The sequence below is a fragment of the Calliphora vicina genome, chromosome 4 (assembly GCF_958450345.1).
Source record: "Calliphora vicina chromosome 4, idCalVici1.1, whole genome shotgun sequence".
Taxonomy (NCBI): domain Eukaryota; kingdom Metazoa; phylum Arthropoda; class Insecta; order Diptera; family Calliphoridae; genus Calliphora; species Calliphora vicina.
In genome coordinates this window covers 84,524,873-84,536,180 of record NC_088783.1, presented here as the reverse complement: position 1 = coordinate 84,536,180, position 11,308 = coordinate 84,524,873, and the positions used below count along the sequence as shown (strand labels likewise).

General features: G+C 29.8%; 1 pseudogene; it reads right to left on the bottom strand.

Moving 5' to 3' along the window:
- Positions 1-930: 930 nt before the first annotated feature.
- On the bottom strand, positions 931-2,261 carry LOC135958532 (uncharacterized; annotated as a pseudogene).
- Between the last annotated feature and the right edge of the window lie 9,047 nt (positions 2,262-11,308).

Genomic DNA, 11,308 nt, shown 5'->3' with positions numbered 1-11,308 from the left:
GTTTTGTTGCTTTTTTGTCAAAGCATGCAATACAGTGTGTTTTTTGATGAAATTTTCAGAGGTTGTCTCGGATTTTTGCTCATATCTCCGTTATTTATGGACGGATTTAGCTGATTTTAAATAGCAAAATTCTCGAAAGTATGTCTGACAGAATTGTTGAAGATTTGGATCCCGGAGATATCTGGGGCCTTCAGAAAATTGATTTCAACAGACAGACAGACGGACATGGCTTAATCGACACCGCTATCTATATATATATATACTGTATAGGGTCGGAAAATTATATTGTGGAAATTACAAACGGAATGACAAACTTATATATACCCTTCTCACGAAGGTGAAGGGTATAATAATATTTAAACTTTTATATATTAGAAAGGTTTAGCCAGCCTTGAATGAAATGAGCCCTCAAATACAAAAAAAACTTTAATACAATTCATAGTTCTAATGTACTTTATCTTCTTTCTTTATATATATCCCTGCAGGAAATGTCAATAGTGAAACTGTACTGACTTACTATTGACGCAGTCACCAGTACTAGTGACTTATTATACGACATACAATGCTTTTTACTATAGACATTTAACATGTGCGTGTCATTGAAAATCTACTACTGACGTTAGTACTATTGACTAGGTACTTCTTTTGGGATCATATGTAGACATTAGAACCAGTAAATCAATAGTACTATTTAGCAGTTCTATTCTACACTTTTGGTACTTTTCTGTAGTAAAAGTCGACAATAAAATTTAAAATTTTGTAAATATTTGATATTTTATTAAAAAATTATAAGTATAAGGTACGATTTCATTGTTACAGCCTTTTTTTTAAATTAAATATAAAAACAAAAAGGTACTATTATTCAGTCTCTCTTAAAAATATTTATAAAAGAACATAAAAATTTTGTTTTACTAAAATTAGGTAAAATTACTAATCCTCTTTGGGAGAATCGTCGTCTTCACGATTTTCATTATTTTTGGTTTTGCTGCTACCCATTTGTTTAAAATATTTTTTCTTTTGACGCTGAAATGCTGCTCTAATTGTTTTGTCCGAATTTTCATTAAAAGTTGATATTACATCTGGATATTAAAAAACGAAACATATTGTTAAAATATTACAAATATGAGAACACAAGAAAGCATTTATTACCTATTATGGCTTTAAAACAGTGATGTTCACGCCATACAACAATTGTTTGAAAAATTTACACACATTTGTTATGCTCTTTTAAAAACTTTTGTTCATTCATCGCTGAGAATGCGAAGAAACCACATGTGGCGGAGTATCGCAATTTTTTTCGAAATTTATTAAGCATTGTTGTTGGTTGTTTTTGTTTGAAGCATAGCAAACACACGCGTTTCAATTACAATTGAACACAAAAAAACAAAGTCAAAAATAAATACAAAATTTAAGAGAATTTCGGACTTACAATGTATATTTTTTCATTTCCTTAAAATTTAAATTACATTCATTTATTAAATTGGTTTTATTTGACAAAAATTCTAAATCTAAACTTTCTTCATTTTGTTATTATTTTAAGTGTTTGACATTATGTTTGCTGGGTAGCTCTCTCACCAATACATCTTCATTTTTATTTTTGAACATCACTGCTTTAAAAACATTTGCGTATTCGCGCAACCTCTTTTTTCCAAAAGAGCCATCAACATTCAAATTTGGCCAAAATTCATGATAATATTTTGGCCAAATATTTCATGAAGGTTTTTTTCTGCATTACCCGCAAGGAGTGATTTCATTTGTCGAATCTATTGAATATAAACAAAAAAATAAATTTTATTCGTTGAAATATTTCCACAATAAAAGTAAATACTTACGTATGGATCTGAATGAGTTTTCAAAATAGCATCAAATTCTCTTAGTTTTTCTTCAGATTCGATAGGGAAAAATTCCATAAGATTTGATGTAATTTGGTTTTGTTTCAGAATTGTGTCTAATAAAACTTTATGTTCTGCTAGAATTTCAAGTAGCGTGTTGTAGCGTTTTTCAGCGGCATCTATAGAAATAAAATAATAAGTCTACAAGTCAACAATTTAAGCACAAAATGTTGCACAAACATTTAAACAAACCTTTATAAAAATTAAATTGTTTTGAAAGTTCTTCACAGCTAGAACATTTGGAAGTAACTGGAAAGAAAAAAATAATTAAGTATAATGTACATTTTAACATTATGAAATTGTAAAATTACCTTCTTGACGAAAATATTTTAGTTTTCCTTTGGAGTGTTGTGGATGCTCGTTTGACATTTTTCTAGAAGACAGCTATGGAGAATCGGTATTATTACGATATGATTATCTATAGGTAGACTTATAAATTTATATTGAATATCGCTAAATAAGAATTTTTCTTTTTCTCCTAAAACTAGTTTTGTCGTGAAAATGCCTATTTCGCAGGAATTGAGGGGTTCTTGAAAAAAGCTCTCTAAATCTAACAAACGTCGTCCTTGAATATATATGTCGTCTTCTTTTATTATTGCTTCAATTTTTACAGGGATGTCTGAATTAACAGCACAAATATTGTTGGGTTCTTTGGATGAAATTAAACAATCATTGATTTGAGCTTCTACAATGACAGTTCCTTTGAACTTTAATGTTTCTTTTTTAGCTTCAACATATAATTCGTGTTGTTCTCTTTGCACAATTTGTTGAATTATAGAGGTTGGTTTTCGAACATGTTTTTTAACAATTTGCAGCTTATTTTCGAAATCATAGGCCGAAAAAGATGTTAGAGGTCCGTAGTCTTCAGCGCAGGCTGCAATATGCAACAAATTGTGCACATTAAAGGAAACACTATTTGGGCCAAACACAATTGGAAAATTTTCAACAAATAACTCAAGCAATTCGTTAGCTACTTTCACGTTACTGTAAACATGCCTTGGACTACTAAGTAGCCGATAAGCACAATGTAAAACCAAAAACTCATAGTATATATCTTTGTGAACGTTATTGCAAAGAACAATGGGACCAGTATATGCAAGGAACTGATGAAATTCAGTGGCCTTCCAATGATGTATTTCATCAAGAGATCTAGGTTTTCGTGGAAACTCCTTTGAGAAACATTTTCTTAACTTTAACAGCTCGGATGATATTTTAACCAAGTTCTCTTTAGGAGTCTTCTCTTCAGTTTTGTTGTTGATGATTCGAACAAGAATCTTCCGCATAACTCCAAGATCGATAAGATGCATACTATCTAAAGGTACTTGCTTTATCATATTAAAACCTATTTCTTCAAGGGGAGTTTTTTGATTTAGGAATGTTTGGCTGTGGTGGTTTGGATACTTTCTTGAAGAAAAGTCCGTATCGGAGATCAAAGTTCCGCTAGATGTACTGTATGTTAGGACATTACCAATTTTTTTTAGATATTTGGGTACTTAGTGCATCCATGGGATGCAGTTTGTCCTGGAACACCACAAATGAAAGCCTTAGCTGGCGTGTCACATGACAAACATCGAAACTAGATTTTAATTTTCTTGTCATTTAAAAAAAATTCACCATTAAGAGAAAGGACATCTTCAACAAAATCTTTACAAAAATCTGTAACACATTTTGGTTTAGAAAGGCCTACATATATTCCTATCGGAAATGGTTTAACTTTCTCCTGCACATTAACGATTTTTAAAAGAATTGGCCACAACTGCACTCGCGAACTTTTAAACAATGGGATTCCATCAATGTTGATATCCAGTTCAATTTCGTCGTAATTTTTCAAAACTTGCTCAAATTTTCTTATCTGACTTTCAATTCCAATGTGGCAATAATTTCCTCCAAAAACTTTTCTGATTGAAAATTCTTGCCTTTTACCCATCAGCGCTGCAGCTGAGAGAGGCACATCTAGACCTTCCTCCTGTAATATAATGAGAAGCTTTTCCAAACATTTTCTAGAAGGGCCTGTCTCAATATACCAATTTTTAATCTTCTCGCGCAAACTATATTTTGGAAAATCTATTTGAGACGACACGGAACATTCAGGCTCCACAAAATTTTCACAATTCACACTTGGACTTATAAGTATCTCATTTTCAGTACTTCTATTTTTATATAAAATTGACTGTTTTTTTAATAAACGTTTATAGTTTCTTTTACTCATAATTGTTAAATTAACTTACAAAACACTATTATTCACTTTTTCTTGATTTATTTTTTTAAAATTTTGGTGACAGCCGCCTTTTTTCCACAAAATAATAAAAACATTAAGAAGAAGAATAGTTTTATTACAGAGCATACATTTTGTAGCTAAAAGTCGACTGGGATTAGCCGCCGAACCTTTTTTTAAAAAAGCCGTCGAGTTGAATACAAATTTTTTATTTTTTGAATGAATTTAAGAAATTAAAAACGGTTTGTGGTATTTTGATACTTCTGTAGTTTAGAAACATGAATTTTGTGAATAACTACTATACCACAATTTAAAAAACATCCCATTGATAAAAACGATTATGCCGCCGATACATTATTAATCAGCTGCCGCCACTCACTTGTTCTTAACAATTTTTTTCTCATCAAAGGCAAATTAAAAAATTGTTGACTCTTCGATCACAACGTCACCAATATAGTCGACAAAACTGGTGACTTGGAGACACTTGTCGACAGGTTTCCTTCAGGGTATAATTCTTCTGTACGTGTGTTAGTAACTGAACTCCTCCTTAACGGCTGGGCCGATTTCGATGAAATTTGTTGTGTGTGTTTGAGTGGGTCCCTGGATGGTTTAGATCAGTGATGTTCAAAAATAAAAATGAAGATGTATTGGTGAGAGAGCTACCCAGCAAACATAATGTCAAACACTTAAAATAATAACAAAATGAAGAAAGTTGAGATTTAGAATTTTTGTCAAATAAAACCAATTTATTAAATGAATGTAATTTAAATTTTAAGGAAATGAAAAAATATACATTGTAAGTCCGAAATTCTCTTAAATTTTGTATTTATTTTTGACTTTGTTTTGTGTTCAATTGTAATTGAAACGCGTGTGTTTGCTATGCTTCAAACAAAAACAACCAACAACAATGCTTAATAAATTTCTGAAAAAAAATTGCGATACTCCGTCACATGTGGTTTCTTCGCATTCTCAGCGATGAATGAACAAAAGTTTTTAAAAGAGCATAACAAATGTGTGTAAATTTTTCAAACAATTGTTGTATGGCGTGAACATCACTGGTTTAGATTCACAATTGACCTATATAGGAACAATGGGCATGGTCCATACAAAGTAAAAATTTATTATTGCATATCTGGAGTACTACTCAAACTTTGTGTGAGGTATGGTAGAACAACGTCTGTCGGGCCAGCTAGTATTATATAAAATGTTTTGTTAATTAAAAATAATGAAAGGTTTAGCCAGCCTCGAAGAAAATGAACATATGTTTTTAAAAGTATTGCCCCACTGCTTAGAAAATTGTAGACCAAAGTCATTAAAATATACTAGTGAATCTTTGGTTCCAATGTGTCCATGTGGTCTCAAAATAACTACCTAGTCAGTAGAGCTGCTACAGGTTTTGCCAAGGAAGAGGGTGGGCAGGCCATCAAAACATCAGCTGCAGCCAACGAAAGTAAATTTTTATAAATTTTTTCGTTGCCATCATGTTTCCCACAGGTCTCGACCAGAAATTGCTGACAATCGGAGCTTACGAATTCGAGTATAAATATAAATGTATGAAACAATGCAAATAAAGCTACAGAGTTAATTTTGGACTTGACGGGAAATGCAGTAGAAATTCTGGAATGCGTACCAATGAATCATTATGAGGACATAATGTCTGCTCTACAACGTGAGAAAAGTATACCGAATAGAATTACGTGGTAGAGTACAGAAAGCCAATGAAACGTTGCAGTACTTCGCGATGGATATTGAAAGTTTGTCATATCTAGGCGATAACCTTCCGTTGTGATGGGAATTCATGATCTTGAAGTGAAACAAGCGGCATGTGCCTCAATGAAGTCATCGTTTGCAGAAATCGTCTCATACGCATTGGCACAAGAAACCACTAAGATATTCTCTACACAGCAAAGATGCGAGGTGCCAGATCCTGAAAATGTCGCCGAGAAGAGGAGAAAAATGGTGAACGCCGTAAAAGTGGCACTTATGAAGGCATTAGATGATAAGCATAGCAGGGCTAGAATAAATTGTTATAACTGCGGTAATGTCGGTCACATCTAGCGTAACTGCAAAGCTCCAATTAAGCAAAAACGGAAAAGAGGAGACAGGAATGATGAAAACTGTTTATTGATACATACAACATACATACATACATATCTAATATCTGAGTCAGATGATTCATTTTGTTTACTTTTTTTGGTAAAATTATTTGTGAATAAATAAAAATAAAAAAATACCTGCTAAATAAGTAGACAGAAGGCCTAGCCTAGAAGGAAATCTCTGATGACAGTACAATTGTTCGAACAATCTACCTGTAGAACCCTAAATTTGACTAATTACTGAATACTGAAAATCAATTCTGTAATCAGTAAAAAAAATTAAAAAAAAAAACTTCAATTGATGTTAATTTTAACACGGAAATGTCATTGAAGGCAAGTACTTAGTTAGTAATGGTACTTCAAAGGCCCCATCTATGGTACTTAACTTTTTTTAGTATCTAGTAAAAACTGATTCTTATCAGTTATCAGTAAAATTTACTGATTACTAATTTTTTTTCAGTATTCAGTAAAATTTACTGATGTCTTATCCAGATATTATTTTCAGTAATCAGTAAAATTTACTGAATACTGAATTTTTTTTCCAATAATCAGTAAAAATAAATATATACTGCAAAAGTACTGGTACTGCAAAGTGCCCATCTATGGTTATTATTTTGAGTAATTCTTTTATTTGAGTTTTTTCTAATTTCCGCTCTATGTTTCTCTATGATGAATATGTTATAACAATTTAGTTTCTTCTTAAAAGAGGCCGTTATTTACCGTGTGATAGTGTATGTAAACTATACATGCAGTAGCCCAATAAAGTCTACATACAGGAATTCAAATTAAATTTCTTTCGTTGAAAGCTGTATTTGTAATTTAAAAGTAATGAAATATATTTGTTAAAAAAATAAATTCACACTAAAAAAGATTAAAACAACATCACTTAAGTCGGGTTTAGCAACATTTCTTAACACGTCCAAAATTTCACCGTTATTAGAATTTTTGATTCTGAGTCAAATAACGAAATTTTGTTTTGCTTTTTTGGGCTTTAATTTTCAAAATATTATGAAACTTAATAGCCACGCCCCGCCCACCAAAAAGTTTGCGTGACCGAGAATAAATTTTTCGTTATTTTACTCAGAATCAATATATATATCTCATAAAAAAAAACTAAAAAAAACTGCTATAAATTAAAGTAACATAATAATTTTTCCTGTATGTAGACTTTCTTGGGCTACTGTATGTATATTAGAGTTCGTTTGTGACCAGATCACTTCATATTTTTTTTGGAAAATTTTCACTTATTGTGGTGGTTCAACGCACCTAAAGACGCGGATTTTTACCACATTTTTCTGTAGAGCAAAAACGGTTGAATATATTGCAAATCTGGGGGCGCAAATCTCATAAAAAAAAAGAATTTTAATTTTTTGTTTGCCTTAGCAAAACATTTTAAAACCCACATAACTTTTTAACGGGAAAGGAAATATTGGTACCGTTTTGATAAGCTTAAAATGTCTTTTCATCATGCATGTTTAAAAAATCAAAAATCCTTTTTTTTTATATTTTTTATGAACTTTGCGCCCCCTATTGTGGGTTTGTGGAACTATTTATAAGGATTCAAAAACATCAATTATATTAATTTTTGATGCAGAATCCATTTAGTTTCTTTAGATTCCGTATAACTTATTAATTCAAAAAATATTTAATAATTCTGTATTTCAGATTTTAATTTGACAACGTTTTTAATATTAAAAAAAAGTTAAATTTTTGGTACAGAAATTGATTAACATTTTTAGAAAAACAAATATCAATTCCACTTTGAAAACTGAAAGTGGTTTCATTCCGAAAGAAATTTTCATTTTACTTTTTCTAGAAGCAAAATGCGGAATTAATTCCACTTTCGATCGAAATGGAATTTTGTGACAGGCCTGAACCTATTTTAGATGTTTCGAATTCGGATGTATGTATGTAACTTTTTATAGGGCCATTGACTGTATAGAACTTTCAAACAAAAAATCGGCCAAAATTTTAAAAAGCTAATTTGTCATTTGTATAAGTGTATAAGTGTTAATTTCCACAATATAATTTTCCGACCCTATAAAGTATATATATTCTGGATTCTTATAGATAGCGGAGTCGATTAAGCCATGTCCGTCTGTCTGTCTGTTGAAATCAATTTTCTGGAGACCCCAGATATCTTCGGGATCCAAAAAAAAAAAATTTCCCCAAAAAAAACTGGAAAAAAAATAAATTTAGTTTACCAGCATGGCAGAACAAGCAAGGTACAATTATTAAAAAGTACGTTCTCAATTATACATTCCCTATAACGTCAAACAAAAGAAAATTAGAAAAAAACAAAACGAAATGTCTGAGACAAAAATAAATTAATTAAACAAATTTTTGTGTATTTACTTTTTTTCGTGAAATATTCAATTCAAATTTAATTTTTTCCAAATAAATATGTGTTAGTTTTAATATAACGTGCAAAACATTGCGAAAACAAAATAAAAAGTGATGAGAGTAAATGCGTTATTTGACGTTGCAGGGGTAAATATTGAAAACTCTCCCTAATAATTGTACCTGGTTGGTTCTACCATGGTTTACCAGAAAATATTAAAAATTTGTATTTTGAAGTATAATTTGGTGAAGGGTATATAAGATTCGGCACAACTAGGGTTTTTAATTTCCCGACCTTTTTTGATTCCCGGGAATCGGTAACATTTTTCTCTACATTCCCGGGTACCCGGCTATTCCCGAAATATATAATAATACTGTAAACTATGAATATTATATCAAAATTTCATATACAAACTTAGTGTTATAGTCATTTGGTCAATTCACAAGGTCTCTTATCAGTCATATTGTCATAATGTCCTAATATATCACGACTCGGCCGCTCGGCTTAACCGACTATTAGGCATTCGGCGCAGGTCTCTGCTGGTTGGCTACGATAACACAATAAACATAGGATACAAAGTTGTATCATTTTAGGACATTTTTTGCTTGAAAAACAATAAAAACCATTGTGAAATATTAGGATATTACGACAATATGACATGATAATAGACCTTGTGAATTGACCAATTATATATAGAGCTTCGTATTAATTAATTCAATTTGAGCTTAATTCACTAAAATCTTAATCCGTAATTAAAAACTTTAAATTGAATTGTATTCAAACTTTGAATGATTAATGTGCTGTTTTTCTATAGCGAATGAACATTTTGAGTGGACGTTTTACATGTATTTTGTTTTTGTTACAATAACAAAACACATGTTAAATTTCCACTCAAGTACTCGTTCGCTATAGAAAAGCATATAAATTTTTGTTGATTCCAATCTACTACAAATTGAGTTAAAATGTTTTTTCTTCATTCAGTTTTATTTAGCTTTTAATCATTTTCAAAATGAATTGAAAGAAAATTTCTTAAGCCTTTTAGTAAAAGGAATGAATTCAATACATTTAGCTGAATAGTTAAGAGATAAAATTTATGTTGATCTCGAAAATTTTCAAATTATTGGATTCAAAGGTGAATTTTTATAATACAACATCTGCAAAACACACTCATTATAATGCAGTCATTGTTACCAAGGATTATTGCTGTGTTTCCTTTCAAGGCCAAAATCAATTCTATACTTGAAAATACCAAATGGTGTACCGCCATCAACAGTAGGGGCCTTTGTTCTACTAGTGTTTTCTGGAATAATTCGCACCGCTAAATCTTGGCATTAAAGATTATTCACCTTTATATTTCAATATTGAGTCTAAAAATGGTATGTGTTTCTCCGAAATCGATAACAATTGGTAACTTTTGACAGAATTTTATACTTTTATAAGTCGGGTTAAAGTACAAAACGCTGTCAAAAGTTACCAATTGTTATCGATATCGGCGTAACATCTACCATTTTTTGACTCAATATTGACGACGATGTCGACGACGCCAAGTAGAATAAGGGTGAATATTTTGCCCTATAACGTCAAACTTTGATTTTGATTTTTTTCATATTTTTTTATATTTTCTTTTGTTTGACGTTACAAGAATTGTATAATTGAGAATTTATTTTCTACTGGGTGTACCTTATATTGTTGTACCATGTTTAAAACAATTCAAAAACTTTTTATAACAATATTTTAAATTTGAAAAGTGTTAATACTCAGTATTTCCGTCTATAAATACCTTAAATGGAGACTATACCTGATAATTTTGTATCTTGATAACCATTTTGACGTTTATCATGATAAAAATGTATCAGGTATTAGGCATTTGAAAGAAAATATTTTAACGTATACTAATTTGCAATAAATTGCCCTAGTGAGAAGTAGTAAAACTACTTTTAAAACTCAAAATCTTAATAAATAACCGCGCACAAAAGACATGTTGTTTTACAATATTTTTTAACACTTTTCAGTGAATTTATTTATTTTATTGTATTATTAATATTATCAATTATTAATATAATAAAAAATAAAACTATACTTATGTTAAGATGAAATTAAAAAAAAAAGATAAGTTCATAAATCTAAAATGTCATGTTAACTTTAAATAAAAAAAAGAAAGTGGAATAAAACAAATACAAAATCAAAATCTTATTTAATAGATTGCATTAAAAACGTAAAAATTTTAAATAAAAAAATTAAAAAAAAGAGGGCTAGGCTAAATGTTATAAAATATTTAATATCATTTTTAAATAAATTAATACATTAATACATTTATGTATAATGTATGTTGTATTGAATGGTGTGTGTGTGTTTATGTATGTATGAATCAGTATTATATTATTTATAAATTTATCTTAAAGATGTGTTTTAGTTTTGTTTTTTATATGTATATAAAATTAATATAAATACTTATGAAACAAATTTAAAAACAATATGAAAATTTAATTAATTTCATTAAGTTAGTGAATTTCTGTTACATTTAGAATTGTTTTCATTAGAATAAGTAAAGTGATATTTAAGAAAACACACAATCTGATCTGTTTTAAACCTTAACTAGTTGTTATTATTATATACAGTAGTAAATTAGATTTTTTTATTTTGCTTTTTTTAGATATAAGCAAAATTATTTTGAATTTAGTCAGCGATTTTTATGGTTTAGTGAAGAGTTGTTTTTTTTATAATACAGCCTTTTAATATTAATTTTTTTTAGTTTATTTTTTTT